This window comes from Pseudophryne corroboree, chromosome 4 (assembly GCF_028390025.1).
Source record: "Pseudophryne corroboree isolate aPseCor3 chromosome 4, aPseCor3.hap2, whole genome shotgun sequence".
NCBI lineage: Eukaryota > Metazoa > Chordata > Amphibia > Anura > Myobatrachidae > Pseudophryne > Pseudophryne corroboree.
In genome coordinates, this window is record NC_086447.1 from 296,586,184 (window position 1) to 296,611,927 (window position 25,744).

Below are 25,744 nucleotides of genomic sequence, written 5' to 3' on the forward strand. Positions count from 1 at the left end.
TACCTGGTGGGGCTGGAGTCTAGGGAAGTCCTCACTGAGCTGTAAGTAGGAGATAACATAAGTAAACGCCCTTCCACTACGGAATATTATATGCAAGCTAGTAACAAAGCAGATAACTGGTGTATACATCACACGCTGACCATGTATAAGGCAGACGGCAGTTATATCAGAGATACAGCAGACCAGCAGTGTGTAGGGCTGGGAATGGGCATCAGAGACACGAGTAGAGGTACAGGACGGGACACGGGAGGATACAGAGAATTCCCTATGCACTCACCGGGTCCAGGAACTCAGCAGCAGCAGCAGCAGTGGGCAGCGCAGAGCTCCATGTCTCCTGTCTGTGCCAGGGAGGAGGAGGAGGCGGGGGCAGCAGCAGCAGGATGTACACGCACACTCCTGAATCATTCAGACTAAACCTGGGTCACATGGCCTCATGCATAATTCACCATCACATTATCCTGGGGAAGGGACTTACAGTAGGTTGTGACAGCCTGGCAAGGAAGATGGCGGCTGCAGAGTTCGGTGGGTACTGTTTAGGTGGTGCTGAAGTATACTATAACCTACAGTAAGTGCACCTACATGGAGCAGTGAGGAGGGGAGAATGACATAACTACAATCAGTGACAGGATCAGATACTTCCACTCTTCCAGACATATTAGCATAGGTTGCAGAACAAAATAAACATTTTATTGTAGACAAAAAATAATAATAATAATAATCCTAAAAGACAGTGAAATGTAATCTCTGGAAAAGCCTGGCTGTAAGAAGCTAGTCATTTCTCCTCAGGAAATAGAATCCTGCCCAGTGATGTGAAATCACACGAGGCAGATAAGCCAATAGGCTCACAATATACTGGTGGCTTAGGCACGGGTTTTGGATGACAATAAAGTGTAGATGAGGAAATCTGATCCTAATATCAATCCTAATATCAGCTAAAATGTACAACTGTACAAGGGATTAAGGAAATGTTCATTGTGAACTGTGCTTTCAGCACAGGTAAGTAGATCAGTAAGCAAAAAATATTAATTTAATAATTGTTCTTACAAATCCTTAATTACTGCATATTTCCATTTAGGACCACAGGATTGTGATAATTTATCGAGGACTATTGGAAGGTGAGAATGTTAAACAAGTTAGAGAAACATATGTAACACCCTCCTATAGGGGCATCGCAAATTGTCCTGTGTGCAGCAGGGGAACATTAGTTGCTAGTCCCTCTGCTAGACACTTTCCTTATTTGACTTAATAGCATGGCACAGTCAGTACCATAGTAGGGCATATATTGGGGTAGAGGATGTACACTCAGATCTAAACATGGAATTCAGGCTAAATTGTCTTAAACAGGAACACACTTTATTTGATGTATCTAATCTAGTCTATTGGGATGCAATTACCCTTTGGCGAAACGAGTCACAGCGTTTCAGCCGCAGTTCTGGAATTCTTGATTCAGACTTACCATGTTCCCCCTTGGGAACAGCTGCAGTTCTGGAATTCTTGATGCAGACTTACCATGTTCCCCCTTGGGTGGTAGGAGGAGGAATATGATTAACATCATGTTGACCATAATTCATAATCCTTTTCTTCAGATAAGCTATTTCACAAGTATTTTATCGAGTTTGATACTTTATTTTGTAAAATAAAAATTTGGATAAGGATTATGCTAATCGATTTAGTTTTGAAGGTAATTTGAGGATTTCCCATCAAAATGGAACCACCTTGACAATTTTACCACATTTGAAAGGTTTCAGATAAGCCACATGTGTATATTTTATTATTGGGCACAAGGCTATATTATTCACAGTATTATATTATTTATAGCACATAGGTGGATATTTAAAGATCTTGCACCATTTGGCTGGGTTGCTAACTAATGTGGCTTCCATATAGTCTTATACTTTCTGTGTCTCACCAGCCCCTTCAATTAATGTTCTCTATAGGCTCAATCCCACTTTGTGTTTCCAGCATCATGCCCACCTGCATCTCCACAGCCTCATGCCCCCCTGTGTCTCTCCAGCCCATGCTCTGGCTTTATATCCCCATTTCTCTTACGTCCTAGAGGATACTGGGGTTCCATTTAGTACCATAGGGCATAGACGGGTCCACTAGGAGTCATGGGCACTTTAATAATTTGATAGTGTGGGCTGGCTCCTCCCGGAATGATACTGGACGTCGCAGAAAGGTTTTCTTCCTTTGGAAAAGGCATTGGTAATCCAGTCGATGGTTCGGGATGTCCTGAAGCCACCCCGGATATCGGTACACCTATGCATTCACCTTCTGGGGAAAATGGTGGCCTCTCACGAGGCTCTTCAGTACGGAAGGTTTCATGCACGACCCTTCAGCTCGATCTGTTAGACAAATGGTCCATATCACATCTTCACATACACCATTGGATCTGTCTGTCGCCAAAGGCCAGGATCTCCCTTCTGTGGTGGCTACAGACTTCTCACCTGATCGAGGGCCGACAGTTTGAGATTCAAAATTGAATTCTGCTAACCACGGACGCAAGCCTCAGAGGTTGGGGAGCAGTCACCCAGGGGGTGCAGTTTCAAGAAAGATGGTCAAGTCAGGAAGTCGTCCTTCCAATCAACATTCTGGAACTCAGGGCTATATACAACGCCCTTCTGCAGGCCTCATATCTTCTTCAAGATAGGGCCATTCAGGTACAGTCGGACAATGTGACAGCAGTGACGTACATAAACCGACAGGGCGGAACGAAAACAGAGGTGTCAAGAATTCTCCTCTGGGCAGAAAAACACGCTGCAGTGTTGTTGGCGGTCTTCATTCCAGGAGTAGACAACTGGGCAGACACGACCTGCACCCGGGGGAGTGGGGCCTTCACCCGGAGGTGTTCAGGTGTTTGACAAGTCGATGGGGATATCCACAGATCGACATGATGGCCTCTCGTCTCAACAAGAAGCTCAAGCGGTATTGTTCCAGGTCGAGAGACCCACAGGCAGTGGCAGTGGATGCTCTGATGACTCCATGGGTATATCAGATGGTGTACATGTTTCCTCCACTTCCCCTGATCCCAAGAAGTCTGAAAAGAATAAAAAGGGAAAAGGTTCAAGCAATTCTCATTGCTCTGGACTGGCGAAGAAGGGCCTGGTACGCGGACCTCCTGGAGATGCTCCTCGAAGATCCGTGGCCTCTACCTCTTCGCGAGGATCTTCTGCAACAGGGCCCTTTCGTCTATCAAGACTTACCACGGCTACGTTTGACATGCCGTCAAGTTGAACGGCTGATTCTTGCCAGGAGAGGCATCCCTGAAAAAGTAATCCCGACTATGATCCAAGCCAGGAAGGGGGTAACGTCTAAACATTACCACCGTATTTGGAAGAAATACCTCTCTTGGTGTGAGAGCAAAAAATATTCTGCGGTGGAATTTCATCTGGATGTTTCCTGCTTTTTCTGCAGTCGGGTGTGGATGTGGGCCTACGTCTGGGCTCATTAAAAGTCCAGATTTCGGCCCTGTCCATTTTCTTTCAGACACAATTGGATTCTCTCCCTGAGGTCCAGACTAGGGAGGCCAATCCCGGGACATTTTTTCAATCCAGGGATTTGGGATTGAAAAACGATCAATCCCGGGATTGTAGTAGGGATCAGTGAAGAAGGGTGTAGGGAGCAGCGCTGGAGGGTAGGTAGCGGTGCGGGAGGGTGTAGGTAGCGGCGGGGAAGGGAGGGAGGGTGTAGGTAGCAGTGCAGGAGGGTGTAGGTAGCTGGGCGGGAGGGTGTAGGTAGCGGTGCGGAGGGTGTAGGTAGCTGGGCGGGAGGGTGTAGGTAGCGGTGCGGAGGTTGTAGGTAGCTGGGCGGGAGGGTGTAGGTAGCGGTGCGGAGGTTGTAGGTAGCTGGGCGGGAGGGTGTACAGTAGGTAGCGGGGAGGGTTGGTAGCGGCGCGGGAGGGAGGCTGGGTGTAAGTAATAACACTTACTATTAGGTGGGCGCCAGCCATGGACATACTGAACGCGGCGGCATTTCAAATGAAGTGCCAGCCGCCAGCCAACCAGAGCTGGCGGACCAGCAGCCAATCAGGGAAGCGGCCGCAGCAGTCGCTCCTGATTGGCTGCCGCGGCAGCTTCCCTGATTGGCTGCCGGTCCGCCAGCTCTGATTGGCTGGCGTCCGGCGCCACATTTGAAGTGTCGCCGTGTTCAGCGTTCGTCTATGGCTGCCGCCCGCCTAAGTGTAAGTAGTATTACTTACACACACTCCCTCCCGCACATGCTCCAATCCCGGGATTCAAATCCCGGCATTTTGGGCCCAAATCCCGGGATCCCGCCGATCCCGATCCCGGGATTGGCCTCCCTAGTCCAGACGTTCTTGAAAGGTGTTCTGCACATCCAACCTCCCTTTGTGCCTCCTACGGCACCTTGTGATCTCAATTTGGTGCTGCAGTACCTCCAATTGGACTGGTTTGAACCGTTACAGGAGGTAGATGTTAAATATCTTATGTGGAAGACAATCGCACTGTTGGCCTTGGCTTCAGCAAGACATGTGTTGGAGCTAGGGGCATTGTCTCACAAGAGCCCCTACTTAATTTTCCATGAGGACAGAGCTGTACTCAACTCGTCAGCAATTCCTTCCTAAAGTGGTGTCCGCATTTCACATCAACCAACCTATTGTGGTTCCGGCTGTTACGGACACCTCTGCTACTTCAAAGTCTTTGGATGTTGTGAGGGCTTTGAAGGTGTATGTAAAAAGGACAGCTCGTCACAGGAAATCTGACTCGCTGTTCGTTCTCTATGTTCATTCTCTATGTTCCCAGTAAGATTGGGTGTCCTGCTTCAAAGCAGTGCATTGCACGCTGGATCAGGCTTATCATCCAGCATGCTTATTCCACGGCAGGCTACCTAAGTGTCTACCTAAGGCAATTAATGGTAATGTTCATGAGGATTTATTAAAAGGGGGTGGGAGGGGGTGGGTTTGGATGCTTCAATTGCTACACAGCTCTCGGGGGATGAGGTGCCACTGTGGAATCTATTACAGCTTCGGGGGGAGGTAATGCTACTGCAGTGTCTATTGCCACGGGTGGGGCTAATGTTATAATGGAGGCATATGGGGGTGCTACAAGGCACCTCCTAGACATTTTTTTTCAACTTAAATATTTAAATATGGTATTAAAAAAAATGCTTAACATTTATGTAATTAAATTAAATTAAAAATAAAATGACAATTCCTGAACAGGGCATTTTGCAGATTGAGAGGATACTTCATGTGCCAGAATACATTTTTATTATAATGTGAGCCCTTATTGAGATTTATAAAATTTTTTGTACAGAAATGCAAGCTTCCCGGGGCGTGGCCTGGAGGCTAACTGGAGCAGCAGCACAAACAGGGAGCTCTGCAACACCTGAAGCTGATATTCCCCTGTTTTCCTCCACCTGCTCCCTGAAAGCTCCACAACACCACCCACTGCACCTGCGAGGCCCCCCCACACCCGTGGATCTGTGCCGCGGAGTCGGGAAGCCGGTATACCGGCTTCTGCGGATTGCGGCCTGACCACCCATCTAAAGCCGGGGCCTCGATTTTGGACCTTGGACCACCGCTGCTCATCGCGGAGGGCGTCCGCCCCTGGAGACCCGGAGTGCCCACTCGAGACCCCGATCCTGGACCCCTGCGGCCGGACCCCCTGTACCTGGCTGCTGGGATCAGCGACGCTGCAGGACGAGGGAGAGCCCGGCTAGATGCGGCTGCATGAGGCCCGGACTCCCGGCGGCGGCGGCCATCTTGGATTTCGGGATCCGGGGACGGGCGCGGAGGACGTGCGGCCCAGGGTCCCCCCCCCGTCGAAGAGGTGAGCCGCTCCTACTATCCCGATCCCCCGGCGACGGTCCCCACCTCTGAGCTCCAGCACATTCTGCCTGCAGACGGCCGTTGACGGCGGCCCTGACCTGCTGAGGGGACCGGTCACAGCTCCATCCCCCCCCTCCTGTGCGCTCACCCCTGAGATTTGCTCCACTTCAATATACTTGCTGGAGCCCCCACACACTGTCCTTGAGAACCCCTGGCCCCGCTAAACGCCGGGGTCCTCCCTGAGGAGCACCAGCACGACTCTCCCCTAGCCTCTGACTGCCTGCGGCCTGCTCCGGCGGCGGCCATTTTGGGGGCATTCGGGACCGCAATACCTTCTACCTCCAGCCACTTGAAACCAGCTGGGGCGCATACTTGGGCCTACCGGAGGACCGTCTCCATAACTGACCTCTCCCCCCGCCGGGACCCGGCCGCGGGGCTGCCCTGGTCACTGGCTGGTCCGTGCCCGGGACACGTCCCCGTGGTCCCTGTGCGGCGGTAACCATTTACACGGCCCCCCCCCTGCGATTATCAGCTTCTCATCCGGAACCAGGTGCCCCCACCCTGCTCCTGGGCGGGCTCCGTCTGCAGGGCTCCGCTAATGACCACACCATGATGCCTCCTTAAAGCCCTCAGTATACCTTCCCTGGTCCTGAGCCTCACTGCGGGGGCGCCACCCCCATTTCCCACCCTCCTCTCCACCCACCCCCCTAAGCTCCCAAAATGACCAGGGGTAACAAAAAATCCCAGGGGTCCGACCTCACACCATTCCTAACCAAGAAAAGTACCCCAGCCACAAACAGGCCTGATAATCCCGGGCCCTCTCAGGGTCCCTCTGAATCGGAGGCCGAGGATGACGATCTCACACCCCTCACCCGCAAGGACTTTCTCTCCCTCCTTAAGGAGATGCGGGACATCAAGTCCTCAGTCCAGGCTCTACACTCCCTGAAATCCGATATTGCCGATATCGGCTCCAGAACTGACCAACTTGAACGAAGAGTGGAAGAGGTGGTAACGTTCCAGCAAACAGTAGAGACCGATCTTCACCAAATCCGTCAAGATGTTGCCCACCTCCGGGAGGAGCATGAAGACCAAGACAATAGAGCAAGAAAAAACAATCTGAGGATCCGGGGTATCCCCGAGGAGGTCGAAGCGACTCATCTTGATCTCTACCTCAAACGCATTTTCTCACACCTATTGCCTGACACCCCTGAGGAACATCTCCTCCTGGACCGAGCCCACCGAGCCTTGCGACCTCGCTCTCAGGACTCCTCCCAGCCCAGAGATGTCATTCTCCGACTCCACTACTTCACCGCGAAGGAGGCCGTCATGAGGGAGGCCCGGCGGCTAGGATCTGTGACTTTCCAAAACACCCCGCTCCAGATCTTTCAGGATCTGTCCCCGCTCACCCTAGCTAAACGCAGGGACTTCAAACCCATCACTTCCCTGCTCTCCCGTCACAACGTGAAGTACCGATGGGGTTTCCCTTTCCGTATCCTAGTGTGGCACCAAGGGAAGCTTCTCACAGCCAGAGATCAACCAGAGGCCCAATCACTCCTCTCCAGGTTGGGCATCCCCGCGGCCGACCAAGATGCCCATACCCAATGCCTCCCGCCACGGACACAACGGGACTCACTTCAATCTCCTCGCTCTGAGTGGTTCACGGTCCCGTCATCTGCGGCCTCCCAGGCCCCACCTCCAGTTCCCTGAGAACTTTCACCTCTCTACGCTAACGCTTTCTACATAGAATTGGGACGTTCACTTCCTCGTAACCTGTTCTCCTAATCCCTCAGTTGCTTCACAACTGCCTAGTTGTTACTCCCTGTTGAAATGTTTCAATCTCTATAAGTTTAAATGCTTAAATGCCTAAATCCTCAAATGTCATCCTGCTGATATGTTTTCATGTTGACACCTGATCTATTCCCTTCCATCCCCCCACCCCCCTTACCCTTCGCCCTTTGGGGCTGGCGCTCCAGCTGTCTTCTCTTCCTGTCTTTTCCCCAGCTTTTTCCCTCAGGTACCCCCAGGGGAGGCTTGCCTCCTGCCCTTTCCCGAGCGACTCGTGGTCCGCGGTCTGGGCCCCATGACGCGCCCCCAAAGGGCCCCGTGCCCTACCGCTGACCTAGGTGCCCCTCCGGCACCTAGTACTCCTTCCCCTTGTCAGCTACGCCGGTCCTGGCCTCTACCGCCAGATGACCAACCACCCTCCCACCCCCCCCGGTCTTCCTCCCCTCCCCCCCTCCCTCTGACCACACTCTCTCTTACTTCATATATCTCCATTCTTTCTCCCCCTACCCCCTCTCCACCTTCAATCACCTCCGCTTTTTCTAATCTGCCTACCCCGCTGTTATTTGCCCATGGGTCTCCGGGTACTCTCTCATAACGTGAAGGGCCTGAATAGCCCTCAAAAGAGAGGTAAGCTCTTTGCTTCCCTTAAACACCATAGAGGCGATCTGATCTTCCTACAGGAAACTCACTTCGTCCATGACTCTCACCCTACCCTGCAATGTAAACCATTCCCTGTTTCCTTTCATGCCTGCGACCACTTCGCCAAAAAACGAGGAGTAGCGATCCTATTTGCCCGCCACCTCACCTTTGAACTCCTAGACTCTTATGCCGACAAAGACGGCCGATTCCTTGTCCTGGTGGGGAAACTTAATAACAACCTATGCACTCTGGTTAACGTTTACGCCCCTAACCAGCGACAGGAACGGTTCTTTACAAGGCTAGATAATCTCCTTACTCGAGTCCGGCAAGGCGACCTCATACTTGCAGGGGACTTTAACTCCGTCCTCAACCCACAGCTAGATCGCTCTACCTCCCCCCTTACCCCCTCCCCATCGGACTCCCTTCGCTCCAGATCCCTTCTCCATCTCATGCGATCCCAACTCCTCTACGATTCCTGGAGGATAAAAGATCCCTCTGCCCGCGATTATACCTTCTACTCTGCCCCCCACAACTCCTACTCCCGTATTGATATGGTCCTGCTCAGTCATGATCTTGCTTTGAATCTACGCGCTGCCCATATTCACCCATTAATCTGGTCCGACCACGCCCCCATCTCCTGTGACTTGGCAGGTTTGGTTTCCCGCCCTCGCCCTATGACATGGCGCCTCAACGACTCCCTCCTGCACAACCCCGAGATGAGGTCCCATCTTCAGGACAAGATCTCAGACTACTTCACCTTAAATGACTCCCCCGATATCTCCAGGACCACCCTCTGGCTAGCGCACAAGGCTGTCCTTCGAGGACACCTCATCAGCCTAGCTTCAAAAGCTAAAAAACAATCCCTTTCCCAATACAATAAGCTCTCCGTCAAACTCCACGCACTAGAGACCCAACACAAGGCGTCCTCCGACCAGTCGGTCTTGTCCGAACTTCGCACCATCAAGGCGGAACTCGATCTCCTTCTCACCACACGGGTGGCCAAGCGTCTTAAGTGGCTTCGCCAGTCCTTTTATGAGAAGGGTGACAAGGCGGACAAGATCCTGGCGGCACGACTCCGCTCCACAAGAGCCAAAACCAACATTGTCACTATCAGGAACTCCCTCAATCAACTTGTTCAGGATCCCATTGCAATTAGAGCCGCCTTCCAATCCTACTACACTGACCTATACAACCTTCCGCCCCCTCCACCGGGCTCCTCCCCCCAACCCCAATCCGACCTCATCTCCCACTTTTTCTCCGCTTCTAAATGACCCAAACTACCCCAGGACGCCTTGGACCTTCTTAACGGTGAGATTACGGTGGAAGAAATCACCCAGACCATACTCATGCAAAAAACTGGCAAATCCCCGGGCCCGGACGGGTTCACGGCTCTCTATTACAAACATTTTTCTGCCCTTCTCTCCCCCCACCTTCACTCCCTGTTCAACAGGATCGTCCAAGGCGACCCCTTTCCCCCCGAGATGCTTGAGGCTAGAATTGTGGTGATCCCTAAAGAAGGCAAAGACCCCCTTAACTGCGCTAGCTATCGCCCCATATCTCTCCTGAACTTAGACCTGAAAATCTTTGCTAAAATCCTGGCCAATCGTCTTAACCCATACCTACCTTCCCTTGTTCACTATGACCAAGTAAGATTTATCCCGGGCCGCCAGGCTAGAGACAACACCAGGCGTGCTATTGACCTTATACATATCTCGAACTCCAGGAGATCCCCCACTATCATGCTCTCCTTAGATGCCGGTGGCTTTCTCACTAGCATCCTAGCATTATACTCCACCCCCACTGCCACTGTCCTTATCAACGGTACTCCATCCGCTCCACTCAATATTTCCAATGGCACGCGTCAGGGCTGCCCCCTCTCCCCCTTAATATTTGCCCTAATCATAGAACCCCTTGCCTCTCAAATTAGAGCACATCCGGACATACACGGAATACAAGTAGGCCCCACAGATCCTAAAATTTCCCTCTTCGCAGATGACATCCTACTTTCCCTGACCCAGCCCCTTATCTCACTCCCAAACTTATTCTCAGTTCTACAAGCCTATAGCCTTATATCAGGATATAAGATCAACTACTCCAAATCTGAGGCCATGATACTTCATATCCCCCAACGTGAGGCGGAATCTCTTCGCGCCAACTTTAATTTTAAATGGCAGCCCACGAAGATTAAATACCTAGGGATATACTTAACCCCTCGCTATGACTCCCTCTTCCGAGAAAACTTCCCACCCCTCCTTACCAACACACTGGCCGACCTGACCTCTTGGAATAGTCTCTTTGTCTCGTGGCTGGGCAGGATCATAGCAGTTAAAATGACCATAATCCCCAAATGGCTCTATCTTTTCCAGACCCTCCCAGTGGCGGTCCCGGCCTCCTTTCTCCGCACTACCCAACGAGCCCTTGTACGCTTTATCTGGAACCACAGACCTCCCCGCATTGCTGCTAACACCCTGAAAAGACCAACCTCCGCGGGTGGCAGAGGTCTTCCCGATGTCAAACTATACTACCTAGCCTCCCATTTATCCCACATTGTCACCTCATACGCTCCCCCCGGGATCTGTGTCATGGTTAGACATCGAGGCAGCCTTCATTGGCATCTCAGACCTGACCCCCTTATGGGGACTCCCCTCTACCTCCCAAACCCCAACCTCTAAACTTCTCCCCACAATTAAATTTAACCTCAAAACCTGGGACTCCCTCTCTCTAAAGTGGGGCCTCACTACCACTCCCTCACCCTTGACCCCCATCTGGCAGAATCCCATGTTTCCCTCAGGACTCTCATTTACGAGATCCCGGACATGGATAGCACTGGGCCTTAAATTCCCAACCGACTTTGCCGATAGAGGCCAATGGTTGTCCCTCCCTGACCTCCAGCAGAAAATCCCCTCGCAACCACTTAATCCCTTTCAATTCCTACAAATACGCCACTTTCTAGCCTCCCTCCCTCCCACCGCCTTACTTCGTCCCCTCACTCCCTTTGAAACCCTATGTGTCAACTCCCACTCCTCTAAAGGCATAATCTCCCAAATTTACTCTCTCCTACTAGAATCCTCCCTCCCCCCATCCCGGCCCCATGAACTCGCATGGGAACGGGATCTCGGGCCTCCACCAGAAACTGAGGATTGGGAGGACATGAGACTAGGGATTGCTAAGTCCTCCATAGCCACCGCTTTTAAAGAAACAGCCTACAAAGTTTACTACCGCTGGTACTATACCCCCGACCGACTCAACAAATTTTTCCTGTCCTCCTCTCCGGCTTGTTGGAGAAATTGTGGAGCTAGAGGCACTATGCTTCACATATGGTGGACCTGCCCGGTTATCGTCCCCTTCTGGGACTTGGTCCACTCCCTCCTCAACTCTCTCCTAGAATCCCCTGTACTGAAAGATCCTTGGATCTCCTTACTGTGTTATCCCCCCCCCACTCCTCAATAAATTCTCCCAAAAGTTGACCTCACACATTCTAGTGGCAGCAAAATCACTGATCGCCCTCAACTGGAAGAGCCCCTCACCACCTTCCCTACTATCCCTTAAAGCTAAAATTTGGCACATCGCCTCAATGGAAAAAATTACTTACTACCTCCACGACCGAGGCCATGTCTTCGAGCAGGTTTGGGCTCCCTGGCTCGCCGCCGAACGTGGCTAGCCGTTCTCCCCCATCAGCTCCTGGCCCTCCCCGTAGACCCATGGGCACCCTCCACCATTTCTCTCACCGACATCTCTCTTTATTCCAACTTTTCTCCTTCTCTATCTTCCCATTTCCCTTTGCCTTCTCTGTCTTCGTCTCCTTTCTGATTCCCCCCCTCCCTTTATTCTGATCTTGTTGTTCTCACGATATAAATTATATATGGATACTACTGTGGTTTCCCCCCCCCCTTGCTCCTCTCCTCCTTCCACCCCCCTTTGAACCCCCTGTTTGAACTCGACTGTTCTTCCCTCACCGATTAACCTTGTTATTTACCTGAAAATTTGTGGTCTATCTTGGACACTGGCTATGTTGGCCGCCTGTCCCATGTATTGCTATACTGCCTTTCCTATGTACCTGACCACGCACAAATAAAGAATTTAAAAAAAAGAAAAAGAAATGCAAGCTTCCCATGTGTATGACTCTGCTCCCTTGCTCTGTCAGGAGAAGCTACAGAAGCAAAGCAGACTAGCCAGAATACAAGTGGAAAGCTAGCATTGGCATGCAGGATAAGGCTGACAGGGGCATTTTGATGGAATTGCAATCTATTCAGATTTTAGTGAATGGTGGATGGGGGGGTCATTCAGGTGCGGAAGCAAAGCGGCGGTTGTACGCATTTTGATCAATGTTTTGGTACTGCGCATGCGTATGAGCCTCAGTGAACATGCACAGCGAGTGATTCGCGAGTGCAGTCGCAGCAAAATTTTAGTTGCAAAGTGATTAACAGGAAGTCCGTATTTGGGGGTGGTAAAGGGGAGCAGTCATATATGCTCGTTTTCTGGGCGTGCATATATTAGCAGCTGCGATCACACTTGATACTGGAGAGACATGTACTCTCCGGGAGAGCAGCTCAGCCTGCACATCTTCAGAGGTACTCAGGCTCTGCGTGGCGACCTGGTGTGCGACGATTTTAGCGATGTTTCTGCAATCATGCGGCGCTGTATGCAAAAGATGCTATCGCAGTGGGCATCCTTTCTCAAATGTCCTAGGGGATACTGGGATGTCTTAATACCATGGAGTATAGATGGGGTCCATGGGAACCATGGCACTTTAAAAATTCTTCAGTGTGCTGGCTCCTCCCCTCTATGCCCCTCCTGCAGACTCAGTTTACAAAAATGTGCCCAAGGAGACGGGTGCATTCTCTAGAACTCCAGAGAGTTTTCTTCAAACGTTATGTTAGTTTATTATTTTCAGGCAGCACTGGTTGGCACCAGTCTGCCTGCATCGTGGGACTTAGGGGGAGGCAGGAGCGGTACCAACCTCTTGAAGGGTTAATGGTCCGGATCCCCGCTGACAGGACAATAGCTCCTGAGGTGTTGTTTCGCATACCCGCCACCCCTAACAAAGCTGAAGATGCTGGAGTGGTGAGTACTAAACTGGGGTCCTGGTTAGCAGGGCCCTGGTTCAATGGCGGCATAAGGGGGTTGCGGGTACGCGGCGCTGCGGGGGCTGCACTGCCCGCTGCATATTTCCATACTGGCGCTGACATGGAATAGGGGTTTTAACCCAGTTTTCTACATTTGGGAGATATTTGCCAGTCTAAAATGTGTAGGGAACACTGCGCGCCATTCAGGGGGCGGGGCTTCCCGGAGAGCGTCAGGCGCCATTTCCTGCTGCATCAGACTCCAGGCTGCCTGCAGGGAAGCGCTGCTCCTCTAAGGGCCCTCCACTGCACCTGTAATTGGTAACAAGGGGATTTGTAGAAGGGGGGGGGGGGAGCAATTTATGTGATACAGCCATTGTACCTTATATAAGGTTAAAGCTACTGCCCGGCAAAGCAGTGCTTTAGCTTTGTGGCAGAGTTTGCTGGCTTCTCCTCTCTGTCTCAATCCTTGCAGGGCTGTCTGAGTCACTTTTATATTTAACCTATTCCATACCTCCCAACATGACCCTCTCCAGGAGGGACACAATGCTCTGCTTCTGGACTTTTCTCTTAATTTATGATTGCCGGCACATGTGTTGAACAGGTGAATGAATAAGAAAGGTGTTTCAGCACAGGTGATGGCAATCATAGAACGAGAGGGAAGTCCAGGAGCAGAGCATTGTGTCCCTCCTGGAGAGGGTCATGTTGGGAGGTATGCTATTCCTGTGTGTGTGTGTTCTGCTGTTCAGTATGTCTGGAAAAAAGGTTACATGTCAGTCCTGTTGCACAAGGTTTTCCCCTACCCCAGGGGGGTCTCTCTTGTGTACTCAGGGGGTCATTCCGACACGCTGCAGTTGTTCGCAGCAGTGCGATCGGGTCGCACGCTGCAGTTGCAGCAGCAGTGCGATCGGGTCTGAACTGCGCATGCACCGCGACTGCAATGCGCAGGTGCGTCGCTGCCCAGCGACGGGAAACGCCGGGCAGCGTGGGACCTTACGAAGAAGGTCGCAAGGTGATTGACAGCAAGAAGGCGTTTCTAGGTGGCAACTGACCATTTTCTGGGAGTGCCGTTGAAAACGCAGGCGTTTGCAGGGCAGGTGTCTGACGTCAATTTCGGGACCTGACAGGCTGAAGTGATCGCAGTGGCTGAGTAAGTTCAGAGCTACTCAGAAACTGCACAAAAACTTTTTGCACAGCTCCCCTGCACAAGCGATCGCACACTTGCTATGCTAAAATACTCTCCCCCATAGGCGGCGACTATCTGATCGCACGGCTGCAAAAAAACTGCTACCGTGCGATCAACTCGGAATGACCCCCTCAGGGCAGTATCCCTTCTCAGGGTAACAGCTCTCAGGAGCCAGCATGGCTGGACTCCATTAAGGGGATGATTACTGATATCACCACTGAACTAGCTACAGGCAAGCAAGAAAGGCAGGTGTTTCTAAAATCTATGGATGATTTTCTAGTTCAGACAGCTGACCTCAGACCTGCTTCCCAACTCCCCCTGGCAGTTTCACAAAAACGCACACTGCCTCATGTGCTCCAATCTGACTCTGATAATGACATTCCAGATTTGGAGGAGGGGGAAGTTGAGGGGGATAAAGCAGAGAGTACTCTGTCTCAGGGTGTGGAAGCTCCGATTTATTCTATTAGAGAGGTCCTAAATATTCCATATAAGTAAACAGAACCTGATAAGGAATTGCTTTTCAATATAAAACCTAAGTCTCATGCTACATTCCGTTTCTAAGGAATTAAACACGCTTTTTAAAGAAGCATGGATTAATCCTGACAAAAAGTTTCAAACCCCTACAAGTTTGTTGACTTCCTTCCCATTTCCCCCTGAAGATAGGAAGGTGTGGAAGACTCCTCTTGCGGTGGATACTTCAGTGTCCAGGCTGTCACGAAAGATTGTACTGCCCGTACCTGGTGCTATCTCCTTAAATGATCCTACGGATTCCAAGATCGAAACTAATCTCAAATCCATTTACACTGCAGTGGGTGTCATTCAGAGGCCCACAATTGCTTGTGGTTGGATCACAAGGGCCATTGTTAAATGGACCAATAATGTCATAGAGGGTTTTGACACCATGCCTCAGGATGAGCTTCTAACACTCCTGCATCATATTCAGGATTCAGCTAACTTCATTAGTGAGGCCATAAAGGAGATCAGCATTATCTATTCACGCTCTACGGCTATGGCTGTGACGGCGCGCAGGGCTCTGTAGCTGCGACAGTGGATGCTGATTCCAAGAAAGGCGTTGAAAATCTCCCTTTACGGGGCAAGCTTTGTTTGGTGAGGAACTAAACAAGTGGATTTCACAAGCTACTGCCAGTAAGTCCACCTATCTGCCATCTGCGGCTCCTCCTGCTAGGCGTGCTTATCCAGGCCCCTCCCTCTCGTCCTTTCGTCTGGCCAGATTCAGGGGTAGAACCGAGGTGCTTCTAACACTGCCCGAGGTAATCGAGGAAAACCACACAGACCAGCGGCCACTGGTTCCCTGGTTCAGGCTCTACCTCTGCCAAGCCCTCCGCGTGACGGTTGGCCCTGGCATAAAGGGGAATTTCAGGTGGGTGCTCGCCTCAAGTATTTCAGCCATATTTGGGCGGTATCCTGCCGGGATCCTTGGATGAGAAACCTAATCTCCCAGGGATACCAGTTGGAGTTTCAAGAGCACCCGCCTGACATATTCTTCAAATCAGGCTTGCCAGCTTCACCTGCATCAGGAGTTGCCTTGCTGGAGGCCGTCCAACAGCTGCAACAAACACGGGTTATTGCAGTTTTCTCTAACGTCCTAAGTGGATGCTGGGGACTCCGTAAGGACCATGGGGAATAGCGGCTCCGCAGGAGACTGGGCACATCTAAAGAAAGCTTTAGGACTATCTGGTGTGCACTGGCTCCTCCCCCTATGACCCTCCTCCAAGCCTCAGTTAGATCTCTGTGCCCGAACGAGAAGGGTGCACACTAGGGGCTCTCCTGAGCTTCTTAGTGAAAGTTTTAGTTTAGGTTTTTTATTTTCAGTGAGACCTGCTGGCAACAGGCTCACTGCATCGAGGGACTAAGGGGAGAAGAAGCGAACTCACCTGCGTGCAGAGTGGATTGGGCTTCTTAGGCTACTGGACATTAGCTCCAGAGGGACGATCACAGGCCCAGCCATGGATGGGTCCCAGAGCCGCGCCGCCGGCCCCCTTACAGAGCCAGAAGACAGAAGAGGTCCGGAAAATCGGCGGCAGAAGACATCCTGTCTTCACCAAGGTAGCGCACAGCACTGCAGCTGTGCGCCATTGCTCCTCAGCACACTTCACACTTCGGTCACTGAGGGTGCAGGGCGCTAGGGGGGGGCGCCCTGAGCAGCAATAAAAACACCTTGGCTGGCGAAAATACATCACATATAGCCCCCAGGGCTATATGGATGAATTTTAACCCCTGCCAGAATCCATAAAAAAGCAGGAGAAAAGTCCGCGAAAAAGGGGCGGAGCCTATCTCCTCAGCACACTGGCGCCATTTTCCCTCACAGCTCAGTTGGAGGGAAGCTCCCCTGGCTCTCCCCTGCAGTCACTACACTACAGAAAGGGTTAAAAAAGAGAGGGGGGCACTAATTAGGCGCAGTATTAACAATACAGCAGCTATAAGGGGAAAAACACTTATATAAGGTTATCCCTGTATATATATAGCGCTTTGGTGTGTGCTGGCAAACTCTCCCTCTGTCTCCCCAAAGGGCTAGTGGGGTCCTGTCCTCTATCAGAGCATTCCCTGTGTGTGTGCTGTATGTCGGTACGTTTGTGTCGACATGTATGAGGAGAAAAATGATGTGGAGACGGAGCAGATTGCCTGTAATAGTGATGTCACCCCCTAGGGGGTCGACACCTGAGTGGATGAACTGTTGGAAGGAATTACGTGACAGTGTCAGCTCTGTATAAAAGACAGTGGTTGACATGAGACAGCCGGCTACTTAGCTTGTGCCTGTCCAGACGTCTCATAGGCCGTCAGGGGCTCTAAAGCGCCCGTTACCTCAGATGGCAGATACAGACGCCGACACGGATACTGACTCCAGTGTCGACGGTGAAGAGACAAATGTGACTTCCAGTAGGGCCACACGTTACATGATTGAGGCAATGAAAAATGTTTTACACATTTCTGATAATACGAGTACCACCAAAAAGGGGTATTATGTTCGGTGAGGAAAAACTACCTGTAGTTTTCCTGAATCTGAGAAATTAAATGAGGTGTGTGATGATGCGTGGTTTTCCCCCGATAACAACTGATAATTTCTAAAATGTTATTGGCATTATATCCTTTCCCGCCAGAGGTTAGGGTGCGTTGGGAAACACCCCCTAGGGCGGATAAAGCGCTCACACGCTTGTAAGGGCTCTACCCTCTCCTGAGATGGCCGCCCTTAAGGATCCTGCTGATAGAAAGCAGGAGGGTATCCTAAAATGTATTTACACACATACTGGTGTTATACTGCGACCAGCAATCGCCTCAGCCTGGATGTGCAGTGCTGGGTTGGCGTGGTCGGATTCCCTGACTGAAAATATTGATACCCTAGATAGGGACAGTATATTTTTGCCTATAGAGCATTTAAAAGATGCATTTCTATATATGCGTGATGCACAGCGGAATATTTGCCGACTGGCATTAAGTCTAAGTGCGTTGTCCATTTCTACCAGTAGAGGGTTATGGACGCGTCAGTGGTCAGGTGATGCGTATTCCAAACGGCATTTGGAAGTATTGCCTTAATAAGGGGAGGAGTTATTTGGGGTCGGTCTTTCAGACCTGGTGGCCACGGCAACAGCTGGGAAATCCACGTTTGTACCCCAGGTCGCCTCTCAACATGAGAAGACGCCGTATTATCAGGCGCAGTCTTTTCGTGGACAAGCGGGCAAAATGTTCCTCATTTCTGCCCCGTGACAGAGGGAGAGGAAAAAGGCTGCAGAAATCAGCCAGTTCCCAGGAACAGAAACCCTCTCCCGTCTCTGCCAAGCCCTCAGTATGACGCTGGGGCTTTACAAGCAGAATCAGGCACGGTGGGGGGCCCGTCTCAATGAATTTCAGCGCGCAGTGGGCTCACTCGCAAGTAGACCCCTGGATCCTTCAGGTGATATCTCAGGGGTACAAATTAGAATTCGAGACGTCTCCCCCTCGCCGTTTTCCTAAAGTCGGCTTTACCGATGTCTCCTTCTGACAGGGAGACAGTTTTGGAAGCCATTCACAAGCTGTATTCCCAGCAGGTGATAATCAAGGTACCCCTCCTGCAACAGGGAACGGGGTATTATTCCACACTGTTGTGGTACCGAAGCTGGACGGCTCGGTGAGACCGATTCTAAATCTAAAATCTTTGAACACTTACATACAGAGGTTCAAATTCAAGATTGAGTCACTCAGAGCAGTGATTGCGAACCTGGAAGAAGGGGACTACATGATGTCTCGGGACATCAAGGATGCTTACCTTCATGTCAAAATTTACCCTTCTCACCAAGGGTACCTCAGGTTTATGGTACAGAACTGTCACTATCAGTTCAGACGCTGCCGTATGGATGGTCCACGGCACCCCGGGTCTTTACCAAGGTAATGGCCAAAATGATGATATTCCTTCGAAGGAAGGGAATTTTAGTTATCCCTTACTTGGACGATTCCCTGATAAGGGTAAGATCCAGGGAACAGTTGGAGGTCGGTGTAGCACTATCTCAGGTAGTGTTGCGGCAGCACGATTGGATTCTCAATATTCCAAAATCGCAGCTGGTTCCGACGACTTGTCTTCGGTTCCTAGGGATGATCCTGGACACAGTCCAGAAAAAGGTGTTTCTCCCGGAGGGGAAAGACAGGGAGTTATCCGAGCTAGTCAGGAACCTCCTAAAACCGAGCCAAGTCTCAGTGCATCAATGCACAAGGGTTCTGGGTAAAATGGTGGCTTCCTACGAAGCAATCCCATTCGGCAGATTCCACGCAAGAACTTTCCAGTGGGACCTGCTGGACAAATGGTCCGGGTCGCATCTTCAGATGCATCAGCGGATAACCCTGTCACCAAGGACAAGGGTGTCCCTCCTGTGGTGGTTGCAGAGTACTCATCTTCTAGAGGGCCGCAGATTCGGCATTCAGGACTGGGTCCTGGTGACCACGGATGCCAGCCTGCGAGGCTGGGGAGCAGTCACACAGGGAAAGAATATCCAGGGCTTATGGTCAAGCCTGGAGACATCACTTCACATAAATATCCTGAAGCTAAGGGCCATTTACAATGCTCTAAGCTTAGCAAGACCTCTGCTTCAAGGTCAGCCGGTGTTGATCCAGTCGGACAACATCACGGCAGTCACCCACGTAAACAGACAGGGTGGCACAAGAAGCAGGAGGGCAATGGCAGAAGCTGCAAGGATTCTTCGCTGGGCGGAAAATCATGTGATAGCACTGTCAGCAGTATTCATTCCGGGAGTGGACAACTGGGAAGCAGACTTCCTCAGCACGACCTCCACCTGGGAGAGTGGGGACTTCACCCAGAAGTCTTCCACATGATTATAAACCGTTGGGAAAAACTCGACAGGTATTGCGCCAGGTCAAGGGACCCTCAGGCAATAGCTGTAGACGCTCTGGTAACACCGTGGGTGTACCAGTCAGTGTATGTGTTCCCTCCTCTGCCTCTCATACCCAAGGTACTGAGATTGATAAGATGGAGAGGAGTAAGCACTATATTCGTGGCTCCAGATTGGCCAAGAAGGACTTGGTAACCGGAACTTCAAGAGATGCTCACGGAGGATCCGTGGCCTCTACCTCTAAGAAGGGACCTGCTCCAACAAGGACCCTGTCTGTTCCAAGACTTACCGCGGCTGCGTTTGACGGCATGGCGGTTGAACGCCGGATCCTGAAGGAAAAAAAAGGCATTCCGGATGAAGTCATCCCTATCCTGATCAAAGCCAGGAAGGATGTAACCGCAAAACATTATCACCGCATTTGGCGAAAATATGTTGCGTGGTGCGAGGCCAGTAAGGCCCGACGGAGGAAATTCAACTGGGTCGATTCCTACATTTCCTGCAAACAGGAGTGTCTATGGGCCTGAAATTGGGGTCCATTAACGTTCAAATTTCGGCCCTGTCAATTTTCTTCCAAAAAGAACTAGCTTCAGTCCCTGAAGTTCAGACGTTTGTAAAAGGGGTACTGCATATACAGCCTCCTTTTGTGCCTCCAGTGGCACTTTGGGATCTCAATGTAGTTTTTTGGGTTCCAAAAGTCACATTGGTTTGAACCACTTAAATCTGTGGAGTTAAAATATCTCACATGGAAAGTGGTCATGCTGTTGGCCCTGGCCTGGGCCAGGCGCGTGTCAGAATTGGCGGCTTTATCCTGTAAAAGCCCTTATCTGATTTTCCATTCGGACAGGGCGGAATTGAGGACTCGTCCTCAGTTTCTCCCTAAGGTGGTTTCAGCGTCTCACCTGAACCAACCTATTGTGGTGCCTGCGGCTACTAGGGACTTGGAGGACTCCAAGTTGCTAGACGTTGTCAGGGCCCTGAAAATATATGTTTCCAGGACGGCTGGAGTCAGAAAATCTGACTCGCTGTTTATCCTGTATGCACCCAACAAGCTGGGTGCTCCTGCTTCTAAGCAGACTATTGCTCGTTGGATTTGTAGTACAATTCAGCTTGCACATTCTGTGGCAGGCCTGCCACAGCCAAAAATCTGTAAATGCCCACTCCACAAGGAAGGTGGGCTCATCTTGGGCGGCTGCCCGAGGGGTCTCGGCTTTACAACTTTGCCGAGCAGCTACTTGGTCAGGAGCAAATACGTTTGTAAAATTCTACAAAATTGATACCCTGGCTGAGGAGGACCTGGAGTTCTCTCAATTGGTGCTGCAGAGTCATCCGCACTCTCCCGCCCGTTTGGGAGCTTTGGTATAATCCCCATGGTCCTTACGGAGTCCCCAGCATCCACTTAGGACGTTAGAGAAAATAAGAATTTACTTACCGATAATTCTATTTCTCGTAGTCCGTAGTGGATGCTGGGCGCCCATCCCAAGTGCGGATTGTCTGCAATACTGGTACATAGTTATTGTTACCAAAAAATCGGGTTATTGCTGTAGTGAGCCATCTTTTCTAGAGGCTCCTCTGTTATCATGCTGTTAACTGGGTTCAGATCACAAGTTGTACAGTGTGATTGGTGTGGCTGGTATGAGTCTTACCCGGGATTCAAAATCCTTCCTTATTGTGTACGCTCGTCCGGGCACAGTATCCTAACTGAGGCTTGGAGGAGGGTCATAGGGGGAGGAGCCAGTGCACACCAGATAGTCCTAAAGCTTTCTTTAGATGTGCCCAGTCTCCTGCGGAGCCGCTATTCCCCATGGTCCTTACGGAGTCCCCAGCATCCACTACGGACTACGAGAAATAGAATTATCGGTAAGTAAATTCTTATTTTTTTGCAGCCGTGCGATCAGATAGTCGCCGCCTATGTTCGTGGTACCGAAACCGGACAGTTCGGTCCGACCTATTCTGTATCTCAAGTCTCTGAACCCTTACCTACAGGTATTCAAGTTCAAGATGGAATCCCTGAGAGCGGTGATCTCAGGCCTGGAAGAAGGGGAATTACTAGTATCCCTGGATATCAATGACGAGTACCTTTACATCCCGATATGGCCACCTTATCAGGCTTACCTAAGATTTGCACTGCAGTATACTCACTTTCAGTTTCGGGCCGTGCCCTTTGGCATCTCCACGGCACCATGGATGTTTACAAAGGTGATGGTGGAGATGATGCTACAACTCCACGTAATGGGTGTGAACATCGTCCCATATTTGGATGATCTTCTCATAAAAGTGGTATCCGAGGCTCGGTTGTTGGAAAGCATCGCTGTGACTACACGGCTACTGATGGATCACGGGTGGATTCTCTATCTACATAAATTGCACCTGGTACCATCACAGAAGCTTCAGTTCTTGGGGATGATCCTGGAATCGGTGTCGCAGAAGGTGTTGCTTCCTATGGACAAGGCCTTGACTATTCAGTCGATGGTGCGCTCGGTTCTGAAATCTACAAAAATCTTGGTGCATCTCTGCATCCACCTGCTAGGCAAGATGGTAGCCTCTTACGAGGCAATTCAGTACGGAAGGTTCCATGCCCGTCCATTGCAGCAGGATCTGCTGGACAAATGGTCAGGGGGGGTAATTCTGAGTTGATCGCAGCAGGAATTTTGTTAGCAGTTGGGCAAAACCATGTGCACTGCAGGGGAGGCAGATATAACATGTGCAGAGAGAGTTAGATTTGGGTGGGTTATTTTGTTTCTGTGCAGGGTAAATACTGGCTGCTTTATTTTTACACTGCAATTTAGATTGCAGATTGAACACACCACACCCAAATCTAACTCTCTCTGCACATGTTACATCTGCCTCCCCTGCAGTGCACATGGTTTTGCCCAACTGCTAACAAAATTTCTGCTGCGATCAACTCAGAATTACCCCCAGGGTCACACTTGCACATGCACCAGAGGATATTCCTTTCACCAAAAGCATGGATTTCCCTGTTATGGTGGTTGCAGACCTCCCACCTAGTGGATGGGTCAACATTTCAGAATTCAGACCTGGATTCTCTTAACAACGGATGCGAGCCTCCGCGATTGGGGTGCTGTAACCCAGGGGGCTCAGTTTCAAAGACGGTGGTCACCTCAGGAGGCCTCTGTTCCAATAAACATTCTGGAACTCAGAGCGATTTACAATGCCATTCTACAAGCTGCTTCTCTCCTCCAACATCGGGCCATACAGGTCCAGTCAGACAACACCACGGCGGTGGCATACATAAACAAGCAAGGCAGAACAAGAAGCAGGGCCGCAATGCGGGAGGTGTCCAGGATACTACTCTGGGCGGAACGCAACGCCTTGTCGGCCATCTTCATTCTAGAACTGGAAAACTGGGAAGCAGACTTCCTCAGCAGACACGATCTGCACCCGGGGGAGTGGGGCCTTCACCCGTAGGTGTTCCAACAGCTTGTTCAACAGTGGGGCTGCCCCCTGATCGACATGATGGCGGCTTCTTGTCTGAACAAGAAGCTTCGGCGCTACTGCTCCAGGACGAGGGATCCACAGGCTGCAGCGGTGGACGCTCTGACGACACTGTGGATTTACCAGTTCGTCTATCTGTTCTCTCCGATTCCTCTCATTCCCAGATTCCTAAAGAGACTAAAAAGGGAAAGCGTTCAGGCAATTCTGGTTGCCCGGATTGGACTTGCCGGGTCTTGTATGCGGACCTCCTGGCCATGTACCTCGAAGAGCCCTGGCCTCTGCCGCTTCAAAAGGATCTTCTTTTGCAGGGACCGTTCATCGATCCAGACTTACCGCAGCTAGGTTTGACGGCATGGCGGTTGAAAGGGAGATATTACCCCGAAAAGGGCTTCCCTCCAAAGTTATCTCTACTATGGTCAAGGCTCGGTAGGTGGTCACATCTAAGCATTACCACCGCATTTGGAAGAAGTATGTCTCCTGTTGTGAAGGCCGACAGTACTCCACTGTAGATTTTCATCTGGGTAGGTTATTGCTCTTCCTGCAATCAGGTGTGGATATGGGCCTTCGTTTAGGCTCCATTAAGGTTCAGATCTCGGCCTATTTTCTTCCAAAAGCAGTTGGCTGTTATCCCAGAAGTCCAGACATTCCTAAAAGGTGTCCTTCGTATTCAAATGCCCTTTGTACCTCCCACGGCACCGTGGGATCTCAATTTGGTCCTGACCTTTCTGCAATCAGAGTGGTTTGATCCTTTGTACCAGGTGAAGTTGAAATATTTGACTTGGAAGACTGTCATGTTATTGGCCTTGGCCTCAGTGAGGCGTGTCTCGGAATTGGGGGCCTTACCCTGTAAGAGCCCTTACCTGGTACTTCACGAGGACAGAGCGGAGCTCAGGACTCGCCCGCAGTTTCTGCTTAAGGTGGTGTCGGCATTTCACATCAACCAGCCGATAGTGGTCCCTGTATTGTCTGACACGTCAGTTTCTTCAAAATCCTTAGACATTGTTCGGGCTTTAAAGATTTATGTTAAGAGATTAGCTCGTAACTGGAAATCTGATTCCCTTTTTGTTCTCTATGATGCTACAAAGATTGGATGTCCTGCTTCAAAGCAGTCCATTGCGCGTTGGATTAGCTTAACAATTCATCAGGCTTACTCTTCGGCAGCCTTGCCACTGCCTAGTTCTATTCAGACCCACTCCACAAGGTCGGTGGGTTCTTCCTGGGCGGCTGCCCGCGGTGTCTCAGCTTTGCAGTTATGCCGAGCAGCTACTTGGTCTGGTTCGAACACATTTGTAAAGTTTTACAAGTTCGATACCTTAGCGACAGAGAACCTCCAGTTTGGTCGCTCGGTTTTGCAGGGATCTCAGCACTCTCGCCACCTGGTCTGGGAGCTTTGGGACATCCTTATGGTACTAAGACCATCCCAGTATCCCCTAGGACGTTAGAGAAAATAGGAATTTTATACCTACCGGTAATTGCTTTTTTCCTAGTCCGTGGCGGATACTGGGCGCCCGCCTTTGTGCTTCGTTAATTTCCTGCAAGCATTGTTGTTGTGATTCTTGGTTGGGTCTGCTGTTGCTGTCCCTAGTTTCAGGTTGTGGTTAGCATGGCTATCCTCTTGTTATGATTGTGTGTTGGTTTGTTAACTCACCACTTTTTTCTTATCTATTTTCCTCCTCTCAAACTATGTCCGTCTCCTCGGGTACAGTTTTTCTAGACTGAGTCAGCAGGAGGGCATAGAGGGGAGGAGCCAGCACACTGAAGAATTTTTAAAGTGCCATGGCTCCAATGGACCCCATCTATACCCCATGGTACTAAGACCATCCCAGTATCCCCAATGGACTAGGAGAAAAGGAATTACCGGTAGGTATAAAATTCCTATTTTTGCACGGGTTAGCTTAAGCCCATATTAGCCTATAATCGCAATTGCATATGACAAATCATTGAAACAGGAGTAGGAAGAACCACCGCACCTGAATGACTCTCAGCATGCAACATTCTGTCCATCTCCAGTCAGATCTCTTGCACCAAGGATACGACTGTGCAAATGCCTGCTATCAATCATGATGGCTACTATGAGTGATGCTGATTCTGACTACAGGCAGAAATCTGCATATAGGGAATAATTCAGATTTGATCGCTGGGCTGCGTTTTTTGCTGTCCTGCGTTCAGATAGTCGCCGCCTCAAGGGGGAGTGTATTTTCACCGTGCAAGTGTGCGATGCTATGTGTACACTGAGCTGCTAAAATTCTGTTTGTGCAGTCTCTGCGCAGCCTAGGACTTACTTGTCTAGTGCAATTACATCAGGCTGATCGGGGCCGGAGCTGCCGTCAGACACCCTCCCTGAAAACGTTTGGGCACGCCTGCAATTTTTCCAGTCACTCCCAGTAAACGGTCAGTTACCACCCAAAACGGTTTCCTCCTGTCAACCACCTTGTGAACGCCCGTGCGAATGGATTTTTAGCACCATCCTGTCATTGACCAGCTATGCCCTTTG

General features: G+C 50.6%; 1 protein-coding gene and 1 long non-coding RNA gene across 3 annotated transcripts in view; one reads left to right on the forward strand and one right to left on the reverse strand.

Moving 5' to 3' along the window:
- SLC7A14 (solute carrier family 7 member 14) overlaps positions 1 to 468 on the reverse strand; it is a 246,794-nt gene extending 246,326 nt beyond the window's left edge. The window contains exons 1-2 of one of the 2 annotated variants that reach the window (XM_063916225.1): positions 278 to 468; positions 4 to 39 (exon numbers count right to left, since the gene is read on the reverse strand). The gene's annotated coding sequence lies outside the window, so the exon portion shown is untranslated. The remainder of the gene's footprint in view (positions 1 to 3; positions 40 to 277) is intronic. The other variant, XM_063916224.1, reaches the window with a different exon arrangement.
- The window catches only part of LOC134909406 (uncharacterized), a 68,921-nt gene continuing 43,606 nt past the window's right edge, over positions 430 to 25,744 (forward strand). The window contains exons 1-2 of the long non-coding RNA XR_010175918.1: positions 430 to 522; positions 1,076 to 1,115. This is a non-coding gene — a long non-coding RNA (uncharacterized LOC134909406). The remainder of the gene's footprint in view (positions 523 to 1,075; positions 1,116 to 25,744) is intronic.